The sequence below is a fragment of the Protopterus annectens genome, chromosome 3.part0, assembly GCF_019279795.1.
Source record: "Protopterus annectens isolate FY-2018-M chromosome 3.part0, PAN1.0, whole genome shotgun sequence".
NCBI lineage: Eukaryota > Metazoa > Chordata > Ceratodontiformes > Protopteridae > Protopterus > Protopterus annectens.
The window spans coordinates 1,704,008,989-1,704,025,867 of record NC_056731.1 but is presented as its reverse complement, the minus strand read 5'-3'; the positions used below and the strand labels follow the sequence as shown (position 1 = coordinate 1,704,025,867).

Below are 16,879 nucleotides of genomic sequence, written 5' to 3'. Positions count from 1 at the left end.
AACCCAGGACACTACTGCCGACACAAAGTCATTCACAAAAATCTTTTACAATCATGCATCAATCTGAATAGAGACACTGGCACCTACCCAAAATAAACACAGGGCAAACTTAAAAAGCAAGCAGCCCTGATGAAATTCCAGCATCAATAGGTTGTATAGCAAAAGGAAAAAATCATGACCAACTATAGGAAATGCAATACCCTCCAAGTAAGAGCCCTTCATCAAATTAAATAAACAATTCAGGGGATTAATTAAGTCTACCAAATCCAAATTTGAGGTAAAAGTAGCCTCCTAGACTAAGAACAACCAGAAGACATTCTGCAGCTATGCCCAAAACCTCACAGAAAATACTCAACAAACCAAACTAATTGTAAATGCAGACACCTATAATAGGCTGGAGCATATAGCAAATCTAATGGCTTATAAATTCAGCTCAAGTTTTACCCTGCTTTCTCCATGAAATTCCATTCTCAGGAAATGCTCTCAAATATCACAAAAGAACAAGTCCTCAATGCACTCTCCAAGACCAAAAACACTGCATTGATAGGACCTGATAATATATCAGGATGCCTCCTTAATAGCATGAGACATGATCTGTCAGGGCCAGTAGAAGCACTACTTCATCACAGCCCCCAAATAGGCTTCATACCAAATTAATTGATGACTTGAACTGGTAACCCTCTGCACAAAGGCAAGCCATACATAGACCCAGGAAATTACTAATCTATAAGACTGAATAGTCTTATATGTAAGGCCACACAAAGAATAATCATGGACATAATAAATAATGGCATAGGAAACCTTCAAACATTGGACTCAAAACTGGTGGACTTTTTGAGAAGGTCACCAAAGGAATAGATGAGGGCAAAATGGTGCATAGTTACTGCCTTGACCTAGCCAAAGCATTAGACACAATATGGCAGTTGGGCAATGTAGACAAGCTCATGAAATTAGTTATAAATCCCTACATCAGATACTGGATAGCCAACAGGCTCAGAGATAAGACAAATGAAGTCAGAATAAGTGAGTCTACCTCCATAAAAAATGTCAGTCACTAACAAACATTCCAAGGGTTTATTGCTAAGGCCTCTCCTTTTTGTCATCTATTTTTCTGAAGTCAAGCTCAGTGTCAAAGGTCTCTGGTTGACCAGGTTTGCAGACAAATGCAAACTATGAGCAGTAATAGAATCCCCCAAAGATACAGACATCCTCCAAAAAGGCCTGACTCAGGCTAATAACTGTTGCCAGAGTCACGGTTTAAAACTCAGTGCTAAAAATACACAACTTTCAGAAAAAAATACACCATTGGACATTACTGCATTATTAACACACCCTAAGAATAGATGCTGTGGTCACGGATTTGGGAATGCATGTAGACAATGATTTGGTCTTTGACCATCATGCGGCTACTGTAGTAAGGAAATCCTTCTATTTTGTGCTACTTATAAACAGGAGAATAGCATTTATGTCCAAAGATGTTATTGTTCCATTGCATTCAGCCTTAACTAGACCAATCAGTGAATACAGTGCCCTCTTCATTATTTACCTTATCAGGTATACGCAACAACTGGGGTGTCCACAGAGGTTCCTGACAAAAACAATACATGGTGTAGACAACATGCCCTATGCAGACCACCTCAAAGCCTCATCCTTGCACCTGGTCTCCTACAAACTGTTTTGAGGTGATCTATGCCTGGTGCCTGGCCTTTAAAGAATCCTCTGATCCACCCTTTATAAACCTGTTGCACATCCACAACAAAAATGGTATAAGAAAAACCCAGTCTACTCATTTAGAACATAAGGGACAGGTATGTATCTCAGAAACTACACCTGCTCTGAAACAAGCTTTCCATCCACAAGAAGTAGAATTTCTTCCTGCACTTATTGATGCACAACTTGGATCAGTGTATGGGGAATTGTAAATTCACCCCTTGTCTGCTACCAATGTCCCTGTTAGAAGGAGGAAGCTATTATTCATACCTAAGCTATACCCCAAATAAAATGAGTGGTATTAAAACCTTTCAAATGCAATAGGAAAGTCTGTCTTGGCTAAAAAGATGATTTATTGTTGTTGGCCTAGTGCTATGTGAGGCCAAATGACATTAGTTGTTTTAGCTGGAGTATTTTTAGTTGCAGTATTGCCTTCCCTATGCCTCATGCCATTATGAGTCATCTAGGTTGGACGCTTGAAAACTCACTGAAATAGTAAGCATTGAGTTTGAAAAAGAATGTACATCCATCATGAAGTAAGCAGCTCTGAATAACTAATAAGAAAAGGCACTAGTGAATAGCTTCTTGGTGTTTTGGAAGAGTGAACATTAACTTGTAACTAGCTACATTAACACCAAGGAAGTTTTTTTATGATCAAGTCATCTACTCACATCACACACCTGGCATTAGGATAATAGATCAGTAACAAAATCTGTGCTACCACATGCCTGCACTAATGAAGATGAACAGTGACATAGTGTTTTTAATGTTTTACTATTTTTCTTATGTGTAACACAAGATATACACCCTTATTTAGTATCATTGTCTGGTTATGGAACTGCAGTCCTTCATTCATAATACTCATACCAAGTTCTCTCCATCTAGGTAACTATACTGTAATCTTAGTTGTCCCTCTAACAGAATCTAAATCTTTCCCTCTTAGAAACTTTTATTCATGGAATAATATTTTCATGCTATTACAAAAATGTTCCTGCATCACATTCTTTACTTTTAAAAAAATGTTTGCATCTGCATATGTCCTGGATTGCATCTGCATATGTCCTAGATTGCATCTGCATATGTCCTGGATTGCAACAGCATATTATGACTGAACCTATAATATACAGTAAGCTATTACAGGTATTCAAGAAGAAAATCTTCTCTGCTGGTATCACCACAAAATATAGTTTTTATATCAGCACTAATGTAAAACTAGTCATTGAATTTCCATTTCTTTGAAAATGCCTTTCCTTCATATACAGCAGAGAAGGAATGGACATTATTTCCCTGCTGTGCAATGACGTTTTATAGGATTCTTATAACACTTCAGGTTCAGTACCAATGCAAATGGCTTAACTATTTTAACTGTATTAAATATAACACTACCAGATATAATACATTTCCAGATCACAAAAATTACCCGAGTCATTCCACAGATCATTTCTTTCCTTTGAGTTGTATGGGCATTACATATTCTGAATACTAACCATTTCCCACTGAGAATTAATGACTCATGTTTCAAAATGAAGCACATTTATCTACAAGGTTTTCTATAGCTGCCTGCAGTTTAATTCTTCAGTCCCTGCAGGAAGTCCCATAAAATGTAGATTATGTCAGGATGTTTCATTCTTAGATGGGTTCAAGAGTTGCCTTTAATCATTCTGGTAGACAGCTTTCATTTAGTTGACTCCTAATACCATCTGTTGAATTATTTTGGAAGCAAACTTCTACCTTACATTATTAACTGTTGTGTATTTGTTTTGTATGCACCACTAGTTTAGTAAGTACTCTTTCAACTTTCTGACGGCCTCATTGAAAATATTTTCAAAATTCAGTCCCTTAGGAGAAGTTTCTTCCATTAAACAACTCCTGGCATTTATATTTTTATAAAGTATGACAATCAAGCAGGAAGTCACATATCCAAATCCCTAACCAAATTATGCAATCTCTTTAAGTTTAGGCCAGTTTATTTTATGGTGGTATATAACTTAAGCAGTTATAACCCCTCATGCTCAAAAGCATCAGCTGTTCTTTTAAAAATTCTCCTCAATCAAGATTTAAAATATCTCATGACTTCGTAAGACTACCTAATTTAGACTACAGTAAAAATGCTTTTGGTTTTCTATTGTAAAGAAAGCCATATATTTATTTATTTAACATATGTTAAACGGATTGATCTGATTGGGCTGTAGAACCCTTTTTTAGTGGAGACCCGAGGAGAAAAGCTCCACAGATAGACAAATACAAAAGCAAAAACATCATACAAATTAACAGACAAATGTGTATATATATATATATATATATATATATATACACACACACACACACACACACACACACACACACACACACACACACACACACACACACACACACACAGGCAAAAAAATACAACTTATACATGAAAATGTGAGAGTATAGGAGTAATATTAAGGTTTCAGTCAGTCATTTTACATATTGACTATATAAAATATAATATAAAAGTTAGAGTCCTTCTAACAATTACCATCTTCTGAATTATATAATCTTACCTGTACTTAATTACAATATTAAGGAGTGCAGTTTTGATAAACAATTATCACCCTTTCAGTTGTTCTTTATTTGCTTTCTTACTAAACCACTACAATCCATTCCTCCCAATGTGTGGCCATAGGGGTGCAGCTGTCATGGCTTTGTAATTGTGTAAGTCCCTGCTATAGTCTGGTGTCTCATCCAGAGCTGGTTTACATATTGCGGTCGTTCTTTGTAAGGATTATCTTCATCACCACTCCACAAAGCTGAATCAGATTATGTGTTTAATGCTTACAAATGGCCAATATTTATTTATACATTAGGATGGATTGCTTTCTGCTGCAATAAATGTTCCTTATTTTGTCACAAACATTCCGTACCTAAAGATTCTGTTATTCTTGCAAGAGTGCATATTTCACCACTGAATAATCAAAGTTGCCTTATTATGCCTTTGACGCTGTCTGCAAATATGGTTGTCTGACTTTGTGGCGTGTTTCATGTTTGAAAAGAAAAACACATAGTAAATCCACAGACACATAACAGTAATTGTCAAAATAAATAAAGAAAAAGCTAAACAGGATATACTCCCGAGAGAGAATTACTGGTTTTTGTGATGTTTCACGGAAGCCATCTAATGGATATAACATTCATTTTTTGAAAGCAGAATAAATAAAAAAAAAAAGAAAGAAAGAAGGAAAACAGTTCTCAAAGTGTTCTTTACCTGCCAGTATGAGACTGTGCCCCATACAGTTAGCACTTAGAAGGCTTCGAAATGAAGGATGGATGATAATTAAAAATTAATGAAAAATTTAGAAATGGTTAACCACTGTGCTCCATGAACAGTAAAGGCATATTTTTACAATGAGACAGATCAGTGAAACCAGACCAGTTTTTCCTTTTTTTTTTTGGGGGGGGGTTGTCATTTGCATATATTTTAGTGACATTATCATGTGTTTTAATGTCCAGAGTATTCATGCTGGCTTTTCTTCTCAAGTGTGCTGCAACTTGAATAATAGTAGCAATCTCTGTTAACAAAGCTGTTTTTAGCACAGAGTAGAATTTGTGTCTTAAGGCCATCCGAATGGACACAGAGAGCTGCTGTTAAATGTGCAGTAACTCTTTTTGTCAAGATGTTTTTTTTTTTTTTACTCTAACCTTGCTATGCACATTAAATTTCAGACTTTTATGGACTCTTTGTGACCCCAGTTACCCAATTTTAACTTCACATGCCCAGGGCATACAAGGGGCAGCCGCAGTGGTGCAGTGGTTAGCGTTGCCGCCTCACAGCAAGAGGTTTTTCCGGTTCGATTCTCGGCTGGGGTGCCTTCTGTGTGGAACCTGCATGTCCTCCCTGTGGTCACATGGGTTTCCTCCAGGTGCTCTGGTTTCCTTCCAGATTGGACACACTAAACTGGCCTTAGGTGTGAGTGTGTGTGTATGTGTGTGCCTTCTGTGGAAGGTTGGGGGCCAGGATGGCAACTCAACACCGTAAAACTTCACTGCCAATCATGAGCAGACAGATGATCCACTGTGGCAACCCCTAACTGGGAAAAGCTGAAAGAAGAAGAAGATTCCCAGGAGACACAAGCCCAGAATTACCTGTAGATTTAAGATTCCGATTAACACAGTTGCTTAAAGAGAATGGCTTTATTCAAACCACACTGTCCTTTACTCACATAAACTTGTAACTGTGAGCCATATACTTTAAATTGAGTTGTTACAAATTCCCACAAAAGATGCCAGTTTTTTTATTCTTCCATTTACTCTTTATCACTATCCTATTTTATCCAAAATGCCATTTAAAACACCAAATACACAAATACTGATTTGCAGAGGAATTTCTCTGTCTAAAGAAACTTTTATTTTCTTGCCAAACTTCCTGAACCAGCAGGCTGGCTAACTTGGATATGTCTATTGATCCATTTACAACACATTCTACTCAGACAGTGTGGCATTATATACCACTTCATTAGGCTGTCATCCTTCTGGAGATATTTGTCTTTTGGTGGCCCACCTTATACTTGTCCAGTCTGGGGGCAAGGGTCAGGTATATGGGTGGCCATCATCCATGATGAACTGCGAGGTTTATTTAAATTTTTTTCCCCTAAAGCCAACCTTCTTCTGGCTACTCAACACAGAATAATTTGCTGCTGTGCTCAGTGTTTAGCAGATACATGTTTTCACATACATTTCAACAACTTTGCTACAGTGATTGCTTTCTTTGATGGATATGTGTTTCTCCTGTTTTTTGCTCTTTGTCTCTGTCGGAATTCTTCCAACCCATCATTTGTCTCCTGCTCCTCTAGCATTTGAGATAATACTTTAACTCATGTCACCTGGAGGATAGTCAAGGCTTTATCCCTCTGTTTCACAAAACCAGGTCTATCCAAGATACTTATCACTATGCATTCTAATGGTGCAGCTGGAAACATGACAGCTGCATGGTTTATCAACAAGGAAGTGGGCTATCATATTACCTGTTGTGGCTGGAAGCAATGAAGGTGTGGGAGTGGGTGATGTTCAACAATAATTTTCTAGCTGCCATCCATACCCAGAGTCCATTTCCTTTGCTGACATGATATTAATTGCTGTTCCATAAATGATGACTCATCTCTTTGACAAGAAAGATCCAACTAACACTTGGAAAAGTGCAGTAGTCTGTTTGCCTCAATGACCAGCACAACGTAGATGGACCTCTTCTTTCTTCTATTGCTGGTAAGACCTTGAGGAACACTTTAGTCTGCAATTTGCTAACTGGGCTCCTTTACACTCATTGACTTTTGAATGCACAATGACGCTTTAGTTTTTTCTACAGGTGTTGACTCATGCACTTAGGGAATGAAGTATTTGCATATCTCCCACAATCTACTCATCAAGGGAAGTCTGCCACTTTTTTTCTGAGATGGTGCTTTGCTAGGTTTTCTGGATTGGTCATATACACATTTACCTGAGGGACTTGTTTTACTTCATGTAAATATTTTTATGTGGGTTGGTATGTGTGTTTGTGTGTGTGTGTGTGTGTGTGTGTGTGTGTGTGTGTGTGTGTGTGTGTGTGTGTGTGTGTATATATATATACATATATATATATATATATATATATATATATATATATATATATATATATATATATATATATATATATATATATATATATATATATATATATATATATATATATATATATATATATATTACCTCATTCTACCCAGTACAGGGAGAACATTTGAGAAGGCCAATCAGCTTAGTTTCTGCTACTCCTTTCTCTCTTTCCACTAAAAAAAAAAAGAAAAAAAAAAAACTTTTTCTATGCTTGTTTCCTGCCTTTCCTGTGGGTAGTCTAGCCTGGATATAGATTTGCGGTGTTCAGGACTATTTGTAGGCTTCTAGGTCCCAAGCCTTTCTGTGTTGGAGGGAAGCCTTCTAGCTTAATTTTGTTTCTTAGAACTAGCCGTTTTTTGTTTCAGCACTTGTTCAGAACTTATTGTAAGCACTAAATAAGCTACAAATTACTACAGCACTCAACTTTCCTCACTGTCTAGAGGAAAACAGTTTCTAGTACTTAACAAATAAGCACCTATCCATGCATGTCTAAGGGTCAGCCCCAGGTGTTTTCTCCTGTCTACCTGATGAATCTGGACATCTTGGGGCAATGCAGTAATTGCCTCATGTACACAGACAACCCTCTCCTCCTACCACCCAACACTACAGCCTGTGAGAGATGCACTTATATAGCCAAACTGGAAGCAAAGCTCTATTCACCCAAGACTGGACTAGACAGTCAAGAGGAGAAGGTAAACACTTGCACCACACCACACTCAGCACATAGTCCCTCAAAACCTACACCACCAAAACGCACACATAGAAACACAAAACACACACCTACATTCGTGGAGGCTCTCAGTAAAAACCTGCCCAAGCAACAGGGATCTCCAAAGTAGAAACACAAGAAACCTCCACCCCCCCAACACAACCCAAATGACACATAGCCCACAAACTCAGTGTGACACTCAACCACAGCCCATAAGGCATAACAACGTACCCAACACTCTAGTCATAGGTGACTCTATAGTCAGGCACACTGATGTTCCACTCACCAGGCTTAACAAGGAGAAAGTTACTGTCAGCTGCCTGTCAGGTGCCAGGATCCACCACATAATGCATGCACTCGGGTCACTCCACAAGTACAAATATGACTCTGTCATTGTCCATGTTGGTGTGAATGACCTGAGACGTACCTCCTTGGACTACATGAAAAGGGACATGGAGGAACTGTCCAATCTTGTAGCACAGGCAGGTATGACCCCAGCCCTGAGTAGCATCCTGCCATCATCCAGAATGATACCACAGTACAAGGAGAAAATGATTGACTTCAACAATTGGCTAAGCTTCAGGTGTCATTCTGAGGGGATCCAGTATCTGTCTGCCTGGGATGACATGATCGACAAGCCATGATGCTTTGCCAGAGATGGCCTGCACCTGTTACCCCTGGGATTCCAGATACTGGCTAAGGCTCTAGCCACCCCTATAGTGCCCTTTTTAGGCAATGTTCAAATGACAAATTCACCACACTAACAGGTACAGGCAAGAAGAATCTGAGGGTATTGCTACTCAATGCTAGAAGTCTAAACCTCAAAATGAACTCTCTCGAGGCACTCCTTAAAATGGAGAACATCGACGTCTGTGCAGTGACAGAGACCTGGTTCAAGGCTCCAGAGAGTACCCCTGCATTACCAGGCTATAATTCATACCACACCTTTCGGCCATCTAACCTGGACCGAAACACCAAAGGCGGAGGCATGTCCATATTCATTAAGGATATCCACACCTCCAGCCTAGTTGCTCAGCATAATGCATCCAAGATCATCCAAGTGCAACTAACTCTGGGCAAGACCGCAATCCAAATTGTAGCTTGCTACAGATCCCCTACCATGCCCCAGGATTCCCACTCCTCATTTCTTAATACACTGGAAAATATTAGGGTACAACCTAACACCCTAATAATGGGCGATTTCAACTACCCTACCATTAACTGGGAAAACTACTCATGTACCAACTCTTGTGCTCAACGTCTTCTGGAATTCATAAATTCCAATGCCATGGATCAACTTATCCACACCCCCAACAGGGGCAGCAATATCCTAGACCTGGTTATTACCAACATGGGCAAACGGTGCTCCACACCAGAGGTCAATTCCTCGTTGGTCAGATCTGACCATAAGCTAATCACCCTAGACATCCACATCCCTCCCCCACCCCCCATTATGGAAACCACAGTAAAAAATGTCTCCAATACCAACTTCACGCTTCTTAAGACAGAAGTGGCAAACTTCACGACACCCATGCTGATGGACAATAAAGGTATGACTGCTGAATCCTACACAAATGCACTTTATAAGCACTTACATGAGTGCATGGATCATGCAATCCCTAACAGAACCAAGATGCTATCCTCCAAAAAAAGGAAGCCAATCTGGTGGTCCCCTGCCATAAACAAACTCTACAACAGAAGAAAGAAACTGTTGCAAAAAAGAGTAAAATACCATGATTGGAGAAACTCCCTGGTCAGCTTCAGTAAGAAGCTGAGATCCCTCATAAAATACTCCAAAGCTAGTTATGAAAACAAAATCGCCACTGACTCTAAAGACAACCACAAAGCATTCTATAGCTATGTCAAGAATCTCAATGGCAACACTCAGATCTGCTCTGAGTTACAACACAATGGCACTAAATATACAGAACCAACGGATATTGCCAACATCCTGGCTGATAGGTTCAGTGCTAACTTTACCCCTCTGTCATCCCCTAAAGGGCCCATCTCTATACCAGAAGAATGCAAAGATCCTGCAATCATGGCTGCACAGGTAAAAAACACACTGTCCAAAGCCAAGAACACAGCATCCATGGGACCTGCCGACATCTCAGACTGTATTCTACATGAACTACAGAACGAACTGGCACCCCACCTAAGTACCATGTTCAATCATAGCCTCCCCTCAGGCTAAATGCCCACTGAATGGCGCACAGCGACAGTTATCCCACTCCACAAAGGGGGAGCCACCACAGACCCCGGAAACTACTGCCCCATTAGCCTAATGAGCCTGGTCTGCAAGGCTATGGAGCGTATCATCATGGAACTTATAAACAATGACACTGGTACTCTCCAAACTCAGGACCCCACCCAGTTCAGGTTTGCAAAAGGCAGATCACGTCTCCTAAACCTGATAGACTTCTTTGAAGCAGTCACCAAAGCCATAGATGAGGGTAAGGTGGTTCACACAGCCTGTCTAGATCTCGCCAAGGCTTTTGACACCATCCTCCACTCTGGAATTATAGATAAACTCACTAAACTATGTATAAATCCCTATGTCACAAGATGGGTTGCCAACTGGCTCACTGACAGAACCCACACTGTGAAAGTAGCAGACTCCAAATCCAGCTTCAGACCAGTGACAAGTGGAGTACCACAGGGTTCAGTCCTGGGTCCTCTCCTGTTTGGTATCTACTTCTCTGAAGTACAGGCCAACACAGAAGGCCTTTGGCTAATGAAGTTCGCAGATGACTGCAAACTAGGAGCCATAATCAAAACTCCAAAAGATGTGGGCATCCTACAAAAGGGCCTTGCTGAGACAGATGCCTGGTGTCAAAGCCATGGCCTCATGCTCAATGCCAAAAAGTGCATTGTCATTCATTTTGGTAAAAACTCAGTACCCATGAACTACCACATAGGTGGTAGTCTACTTAACACTGAAAGTGTGATAAGAGACCTTGGGGCACAGGTGGACAGTAGTCTCTCCTTTGATAATCACATCACCACAGTAGTCAGGAAATCCTTCTATGTGGCACACCTCATCACAAAAGGTTTCTCATCCAGGAAAAAAGAGGTAACTGTTCCCCTCTACCCGTCACTCATTAGACCCATTATAGAGCACAATGCCCCTTTTGGTATGTACCTCACAAGACATCTACAACAACTGGAAAGGCCACAGAAATACCTCACAAAGAGGATTACCAGCCTCAAAGAGATGCCCTATGCAGACCGTCTCAAAAAACTGCAGCTTTACTCCATTGCACATCGCCTACTCAGAGGCGATCTCTGCCTAACACACAAAGCTATGTCAAACCCAGAGCTTTTAGACATGCTCCACTTAAAGAAATCCCAATCCCTATGAGCTACATGCTCTAGGGACCTAAACCTCATCATCACAATAAACAGAATATGCTGGAGGGATAGATTCCTGTCCCAGAGACTTCCCATACTCTGGAACAAACTACCTATCTATATCAAACAAAGCTCCTCATTAGCACTGTTCAAAAAAATCTTGATGATTGGATGGGAGATAGGAAATTCACCCCAGGGATCACTTCTGTGGTTCTGCTCGACAGTGGCACAGGAAAATAATTTTCTTGGGTGACGAAAGCCAGGGTACCTTTGGCTAGGCTTATATAAGCCCTAGGGCCAATAGCCTAGTACCTACCTATGAATCTATATATGTGTGTGTGTGTGTGTGTGTGTGTGTGTGTGTGTGTGTGTGTGTGTGTGTGTGTGTGTGTGTGTGTGCATATAGCTCATACCTCTCAACCTCTTAGCACAAGAAATCTGGACAAAGCGTAAAATAATGTGGGGGCAAAGGCCCAAAAATAAGGACAATTTTTAAATATTGTTCTTATAAACATAGAAAGTTGCTAGAAAATAACAGGAATTGTGATAGCATGCTTTTTCTGAATGATATGAATTCTTAAACTCAAACATATTTTATTATTTATTGACTTCAATCCTCCGTGTTTTTCCAGAAAACCACAAATTTTATGAGGAACTGATGAAAAATATGAGGCAATAATCTGGACATTCTGTGAAAATCTGGATAGTTGGGATGTATGATTTATTAAGCTTTGTGGTTGTTTTTAGTGTCTGCTGCAATTCTGCCTTCATAGCTGGCTTTAGAGGTTTTGATGAGGGATCTCAACTTTTTGTTGAGGCTAATAAGGGAGTTTTTCCAGTCTTGGGACTTCACCTTTTTCTGCATCAGTTTCTTCCTTCTGTTGTAGAGTTTATTAATGGCAGGGGACCACCAGATTGGCTCCCTTTTTTGGAGGAGAGCATCTTGTTTCTGTTGGTTATGGCTAGTTCCATGCATTTATGTACATGTTCCTGCAGTGCATTGGTGTATGATTTGGCTGTCATGCATCTATTTTCCATTGACATGGGTGCCGTGAAGTTAGCCACCTCTGATTTTAGGAGTCCAAAGTTAGCTTTGGAGAAGTTTTTCATGGTGGTTACCTTTGCAGGGGGTGTGGGTGAGATTTGGATTTCCATGGTGAGTAGTTTGTGGTCGGATCTAACCAGGGAGGAATTTATTATTGGTGTAGAGTAATGGTTGCCCATGTTAGTAATAACCAGGTCAAGGATGTTACTTCCTCTAGTGGGGGTAAGAATGAGCTGGTTCAGGGCATTGGAACTGATGAATTCTCGGAAGCATCGGGGCAGTGTTTTAGTGCATGAGTAGATTTCCCAGTTGATGGAGGGGTAGTTGAAGTCAGCCAGTATGAGAGTGTTGGGGTGGACCCAAATTGTTTCCAGGGTGCTTAGAAACATGGAGTAAGAGTCTTGGGACATGGTTTTGGACATTTAGCAGGCTACGACCTGAATCGCCATCTTACCAATGTTAGTTGTGCCTGAAGTATCTCAGATGCGTTATGCTGGGCTACTAGTTTGGAGGTGTACATATCCTTTATGACTATGGATCACCACTGCCTTTGGAGCTTTGGTCCATGTTCTGGGGCTAAAAGGTGTGAAATGAGTTATAGCCTGGTAGTGCAGGGGTGCTTTCTGCTGCTTTAAACCAGGTCTCCGTTACAGCGCAAATGTCGATGTCCTCCATTTTGAGGAGTGCTTCAAGCAAGTGTATCTTGAGATTTAGACTTCTAGCACTAAGCAGCATGACCCTCAGATTACATTTATTTATAGCTGTTACTGTGGTAATTTGGTCTTTGGAACATCGCTAAAAAAGGCACTATAGGGGTGGCAAGAGCCTAAGCCAGTATCCAGAAACCCAGGAGTGACAAATGCAGGCCATCTCTGACAAGGCATCTAGGTCTGTCAATCATGTCATCCCAAGCAGAGAGATATTGGATCCCCTTAGAATGACACCAGAAACTTAGTCAATTGTTGAAGTCAATCATTTTCTGCTTGCAATGCGGTATCATTCTGAGCGATGGTAGGATGCTGCTCAGGGCTAGGGTCATACCTGCCTGGGCCACATAATCTGAGAGCTCCTCCATGTCTCTTTTCATGTAGATGATGGAGGTGCATCTCAGGTCATTTACACCCACATGGACAGTGACAGAGTCATACTTGTACTTTTTGTGGAGTGACCTGAGTGCATATGTTATGTGTTGGATTCTGGCACCTGATAGACAGCTGACTGTTAACTTCTCCTTATTCATCCTAGTGTGTGTGACATCAGTGTGCCTCACTATCGAGTCACCTATGATTAGTGTATTGGGCAAGCTGTTTTGCCTTAGGGGCTTAAGTTGAGGGGCACACTGTGCAGGTGAGCTATGTGTCTCGTGGTTTGTGCTGTGTTGTGGTGGTTGAGTGTGTTTCTGACTTGGATGTCTCTGCTGTTTAGGTAGATTTCTATTGAGAGCCTCTATGAAGGCGGGTGTGTGGTTTGTGTTTTTATGTGAGAGCTGTGATGGTGGGTGTTCTGGAGGGCTATATGTTGCATGTGGTGTGGTGCAAGTGTTGACCTTCTCCTCTTGACCAGTTATTCCAGTCTTGGCTTGAGAGTGAATGGCTTCCAATTTGAATATATATGTGCATCTCTCACAAGTCTGAGTTTTTGGAGGTAAGAGGAGAGGATTGTCTGTGTACATGAGGCGGTTGCTACACTGCCTCAGAATGCCCAAGTTCACCAGGTTAACAGGAGAAAGCTCAGGGAACTGACCTTTAGACATGCCAGGAGGGATGGTCATTATTACTAAGTATTGGAGCTGTTTCCTTATATAGTCCTTTTACAGGAAAAATGTCACTCACTTGTCTGAGTCTGTACAGAGCACTGCCAAACACTTGAGGGGAAACTAATATGTAGACCCTGAAAAGTTAAGGATGAAGTATTTAAGCAGATATTCTGAAGTTAGAAATCATGCAGTACTTACTGAAAAATAAAGAATTAGCTTGTCAAGAATGATGAAAAGAGGGGAATGGCTACTGCCTGGCTACTACTAAAGCTTCACTCTGCTGGGATACAATATTCCTTTGCTTCTTCTCTCACCAGAAGCAAAATGTCAGCACCAATCCCAGGAAGAGAAGCAGACCATGGCCTGTTTGTTGATCCACAGTCTTGTCCCAGATGATGCAAGGGTCTGCAGGCTTGTAGCCATTTTCTGGTAGAGGCCTCAAATAACAACCAGATCAGTCAAGTACATCAAACACAGACACTCACTCTCCAATCAATTCACTCTGCTCCTACTATCATGAGGATCAGACTATAAGCACAGATTCCAAACTGTCTCCTATAAAGCAGTTATTAAGCTTTCTGGTGATCAGCAGTCTCCAGGAAATAATGTAACTGCACTCCTTCTCTCACCAGGAGAAAACAGGAGCACTAATCCCAAGATGACTACTGAGAGGCAGAATGTGGGCTCTTCAATAACTGGTGGTCTTGCAATAGATGCTTAAAGGTAACATGAAAAAAATGGTTTATCCTAAACACCGCAGTGTGCACTAGAGGAGTTAGATGTGAAAGTAGGTAACTTAAGTTTTACCTGTCTAAAACATTAAGTTTTACCTGTCTAAAAAGTTGTTTTAGTGGAGAGTCATTTTTAAAACAGCAAGATAGACTGAAAGGGGGTGGTCGCTTTTGTATTCTGGTACTATGGAATACAGTAGGATGGCCAATACATTTAAATAGTTGAAGGAGAGTGATTTCACAAAATGATAATTTTGTGCTTACTCACACCAGCTAGTAACAGCAGAGAGGAAATTAGATATATGGTCAAATTAACATAAGAGGCAGGCAACTAGAAGGACAGTGGTGTTTAAGAACACAACAGTAACCAGGTGGGAGGGTAGAAAAAATTTCTGTCTGACTCACAAGAGACAGAGCCGTGGTCTCTTTTCAAGTTTTAATATGCAGTTAAAAGCAGAATACAAGTAAAACACAGTGTAAAGAAAACAAATCACAGTATACAAAATAGAAAAAGGCAATAAAGTAAAACAAAATACAACAAATAAAAAGCAAACTAACCTTTCTCTCACAGCAAACTGTAACAGAGTCTGGGTGAGCCTTTCCAGTAAATCCTTAGTAAAGATCCCCTGTATCGATACTCTGGCTTTTCAATCACTTACTAGATTTGTGTGTGTGTGAGTGTGTGTTTGTGTGTGTGTGTGTGTGTGTGTGTGTGTGTGTGTGTGTGTGTGTGTGTGTGTGTGTGTGTGTGTGTGTTCATGCGTGTGTGGTGTGTGTGTGTGTGTGTGTGTGTGTGTGTGTTCATGCATGTGTGGTGTCTGTGTGTGTGTGTGTGTGTGTGTGTGTGTGTGTGTGTGTGTGTGTGTGTGTGTGTGTGTGTGTGTGTGTGTGTGTAGGAGAGGTGCTAACTATGTAGAATAAGTATATTCACAGGATAATTCTGCCTGGAATTATGAATGTCTTTTGCTAATTCACACAGAATGTAGGCACATATGAATTTCCCATCTTCGAAGGAAATGCAACAGTTATGTGTGATCGAAGAAGTGAACCGATACTGACTTCAGAAGATTAAAAGGCTATAGGGAGAAAGGAGGTGGTATATGTCAAATGTTTAAGAGTATGCCCTCATTATTAAATGCAATGTAGTGTTATGACTGGAGAAAGGCAGAAGGAAAGAGGTACTTACCTGGCCAGGGTTACCCCATGGTGATGCTCTTCCATTGCACTTCAGTTTGGTTTACCCCTGTGATTTCTCCAAATGTGAGAAACTCAGCTGCATAATTTATGGTAGTAGGGGACTGCATTCACAATTATAGGAGGTAGGGTATGCATAATGGTAAAGGTGCTCACCTCACAGAGATAAGGTACAGTGTTTGATTCTCACATCTGGAAAGAAAATAGGCTAGAATTAAAGTGGCTCATAACAGTAGCTATCCCAGTACTTACATACAAAGTATTGCAATGAGCAGAACAGGAAAGTTAGAAAATAAATGAAGAGTTAGTGCTGAAAAAACTGCAAGGAATGTGAGCATCATTAAGGAATTATAGCTGGAAAACTATAGTGAAATCAGCAGATCTAAAATAATTTATATCCAAAACTGGAGGGATAATGGAGTACAAGATAGTCCCAAAGTCCAAGTTTGTACTTGCTCTTCTATCTGACAATAATTGAAGAATGTAGGAACAGAAAGAAACAATGATATCATAGAAAGAAAGAGGTGAAGTAGGCCTCAAACCTACAGAATGAGAATTTATAAAACACAAATCCAGCTCATAGAAGAATGAGAGTATGAACTTTACCTGCTAACCAAAGCCACTAAAATTATGAAGAAAAAAAATGGACAATGATTAGGGATGTGTGTGGGGAATGAAGTGACCTTTTTCTTCTCAGAGACTTGAATGCTTAGAGAAAATGTTGATATATTTCTAGGCCATAATCTTCTCATTTGTTATGCTGAGAGTTTGCT

At 40.3% G+C, this 16,879-nt stretch overlaps 1 pseudogene; it reads left to right on the top strand.

Moving 5' to 3' along the window:
* Positions 1-16,090: 16,090 nt before the first annotated feature.
* LOC122797420 lies at positions 16,091-16,223 on the top strand (annotated as a pseudogene).
* Positions 16,224-16,879: the final 656 nt, after the last annotated feature.